Source organism: Alligator sinensis, unplaced genomic scaffold (assembly GCF_000455745.1).
Source record: "Alligator sinensis unplaced genomic scaffold, ASM45574v1 scaffold103_1, whole genome shotgun sequence".
NCBI lineage: Eukaryota > Metazoa > Chordata > Crocodylia > Alligatoridae > Alligator > Alligator sinensis.
In genome coordinates this window covers 1,509,297-1,513,119 of record NW_005842226.1, presented here as the reverse complement: position 1 = coordinate 1,513,119, position 3,823 = coordinate 1,509,297, and positions in this window count along the sequence as shown.

Here is a 3,823-nt window from a genome sequence, read left to right as displayed (position 1 = left end):
ACTCCTTCCCAAGAAGAAACAAGCACAAATAAAAACAACACAGCCACATCATCTTCTCCGCAGAGGAGGCAGAAGGCTGGAGAGCTGTAGGTACGTTTCACATGGTGCCTGGTTCCCCAGGCTCTGAGATTCCCCCTGTAGCACCATATATATATATATATATATATGTACATAGGTTTTTTTATTTATAGATCACAAGAACATTTTTTAGTTTTTTTCTTTTTTAAAGAAGTCGACAACAACAACAACAACAAATGAGGAGCCCTCCCGAGAAACTGTAGTGCATGAAATAACTAAGCATCGTGCCTAGCCTTGCTTTGCATGGAAGCTACTGCTGATTGGCGGTCGCTTGGGTCCTGTTTGGCAGGGGTAGGGAGGCTGAGGGGGTGGGCACCAGGAGCCTTAGGGAAGGACGTTTCTCTTCCCACATCTCCCTTGCCACCTGTTGTTGAGTCCGGGGATTGTCTCTTGGGGAAGCTGGCCTTCGGCTGCTCAGAACCCAACGGAGAAGCTCTGCTCATGTCCCACCAGCCCCCATGCAAGTGAAGGCTACGCATGCTGCTACCCAGCCTGATTGTCTAGAGACTCTGGAAGAGCTAGAAGTTCCAGGAGGTTGTCTCAAGAAACACGACCCTTAGCTTGTCGGTGGTGGTCACCGTGCCTGTCTTCTTCTACCACCACCCCTCCCTGCCCTCTCCAGCCAACGTCCCGCAGCACGACCCTTCCCAACAAACAACGGACAATTCCTTCTCTCCCTCCGTCTCCCCTGCCAAGACCCTCATCCACCCAAGATATTTCCAGAGATCCTTGTGAGCATACCTACTTGTCTATTTGAATGGCTGAGCTATTTGATTGCATCAACACGGCGGAGGGGAAAAAAACAACCAAACCCAACATCCCATGCTGATGATCTACTGCAGTCAGTGATGTCTGCTCTGCAGGGTCTCCCTGCTGCCTTGTGTTGAGTTAAAAAGTCACAGAGAAAAAAAGTAATAAACCCCAAAGGAAAATAACCCCCCCCACAAAAGATATGAAAGAAACTAGAGATGGATTTGGGATGGAATTTGCATATTCCCTTCAGGCGGAGCTCAGTGGCACATCTTGATGGGAGCGGGGTGACCTCAGCAGGTCACTGGCTGCTCATCCCCTCGGGAGGAGAAGCCAGTGGGCCAACTGCTGCTCTCACTTACACTGGTGTTCATCAGGTGTAACATCATTGGGGTCAGCAAAGCTACCCCCAGAGGGGCAGTGCAAGCAACAGTGCAATTGGCCTGTTAGTCTTGAGCAAGGATGGGCCTGGATCAGGACCTCGGGTCCAAACAGCCCCCAAACCTGCAGGAAGCTTGAATCTAGATGCAAACTGCCTGCCTGGCTCTTCTCTCAGTCATAGGCTGAAGCCCCAACCCAGGGCCTGTCCAGCCCTGGACATTGGTTGAGTTTGGATCCAGGTCTGCACCTGGGAGGCCTGATCTCTGATCTGTACAGTCCCAGACACTGGAGCCCAAAAAGACCTCCCAGGCTGTACATGGTCCACGCCTCCCCTGCTTGGGGTTCCCCCTAGTGCTGCGGTGCGCGGTGTGAGCTGTGCTCCTCTGTGGGCCCTGTGGCTGGGCGTAGCTACAAGACGGGGAAAAAAATGTGTTGAGTGGAACAGTGCAAATTTTCCCAGGGATGGAGGAGGGAGCGGTGTGTGCTTTCCTTTCATGGTGGACACCATCTTGGCAACGGGCAATGAGAAACTACCGAGGCAAGCAGCCAGTCTGTGTGCTCCTGGAGCGCCAACATGCTCTTAGCGCCTGTCTGGATGTTTAGGACCATTTGGTTTAAGGTGCATTTCTCTGTAGGGATTTTTTTGTTGCTGTCTTTGAAACAACCAAACAAAAATTAAGTGCTTTATCTCGATGCTTGTGGGTTTGGGGTTGGAATCTGGGTAGCACTGACCTGCCAGGTCTCGTTAGCTCAAGAGCTGTCGCCGGCAGAGCTGCCACATTTGACATCTATGAGTGGAGACGTGCCCAGCAGATATCTGCCCTGGCTTGGCTTGCCACTCCCTCCGTGGCCGTGCTCTACTGCACGTGGTAAGATTGCTCCGAGGCTCAGAGGTATGAGCTGCCTGCCCTCCAAACTCCAGCTGGGTTCATGCGAGTTTTGCCTTCAAGTGCAGTTTGGAGCTGGTCTCCAGGCAGGTACGACTGGAGGAGAACAGCCAGATCAGATGTGCTGGGGGAGAGATATCTGGGTAGGATGCACGTTCTCATCTTCCGTTCCCTGTCCACCAAGAAAGCTCCAGTGCCCCCCACCTCCACCCCCTGTTTTCCTCGATAAGAACACAAATCAAGTTGCTGTGTCAGTATCTCTTGCACTAAAGGGATTGGATTGTTGTCAAGGGTTCCTTTAACAATGCTACATCCCAGCCTGGGCTGCCACAGCGCTACCAGAGTCTGTCCCCGCCAGGCGTGTGATTCACTCGCGTTTGTTTTTAGGTTGCATGTGATTTTTTTTTGTGGGTTTTGTTTGGTTTTTTTTGTCTTTTTTTTTTTTTTTTTTTGCTTTAAATTGAATCATTTTAAACATTTTTATCAGCAATTTTTTTTTTTTTGCATTTTTTTAAAATAAACTAAAGCTACTCGCGTTGCATTGTCCTTGCAGAAAACAATACTGCACATTGCATAAAGAGGAGTCTCCCAAGGACTTTCCAAGCCCCCAAAGCATGCGTCCCGCCGTCCCTTGCTTCAAATGCCTGCCCGTCTGGCCCACAGCATGGAAACTCAACACAGATCATTAGAAAATCGAGAGAGAAAACAAAACGAAAAAAAAAAAAATGAAGAGCTTTCTACAAGTAAAAGTCCTCACAACACCACGATGGCTCATCCCACCCCTTCCCCACCCAGCTACCTAACACTGCCGGCAAAAACATCTGAAAACAAAGCCATGTTTTTCTTCCATGTCCAATGGCTCCGGCTGACATTGCTCATGGAGTGTGTGCGTGTCTGACTGAGATGGTGCCTGAATGGAGGGAGTCTCCTGTGCTTAGCGTGGTAGCCTCCAGCACTTTTTGCCTCTGTGGATGCACCATTGTTTGAAGGCATCTCTACTGGCTTCAACGCAGGGGTTGGACTGCAATGTAGAGGTCATCTAGAGACCAGAAGGGGGGTGATAACTGACTGCCCCCGTGTTTAGACCCAGTCTGTACAAAGCTTGTTCTTTTGGGGTGTTTACCCCTCTGCAGAAAGCCAGCGCAAGACCACTGCAGTCCCATGAGCTCCGGACCTCACTTCAAGGGCTGCTTGGACCCAACAGGAGCAAAGGTCTAGTACGAGACCTGAGCACAAGGGTGACCGCTCACTCAGGCGTGTCCGTACAACTGCTGGGTTTGCAGCAGACAGTCATTTGTGCCTTCCCAGGGTAGGGGCAGGGGTGAGGGGAGTTTAGCCCTGATCTTACTCCCCTGCTGTAAATCAGGTGTGACTCCACTGGCGTCAGTTTGGGGCCAGGTGTTGGCAGCAGGGGCAGGCCCTGCGCTGTGATGTCCAGAAGGGGGTTGGGGCCCTCCTGAATGCTGTATCCAGCATTGCCCATTGGTGCCATTGTAATCATGACCCTCACCAGGCCGGTTCTCCTCTCCAGGAGGTTCGGGGATATAGAGAATCCCAGGTCCTATTTAAAATGAAAAGGTGAGATTTTAGCCATGTTGGGGCAAGTGTGACATCCCGTGGGGGGCTCAGGATCCAGATGGCAAAGAGCAAGACCCAACATGATGATGAAATCTCACAATTCTTAAGCCAGTCTCTGACCCTGGACCCTGACATGGGCTGTCCCACCT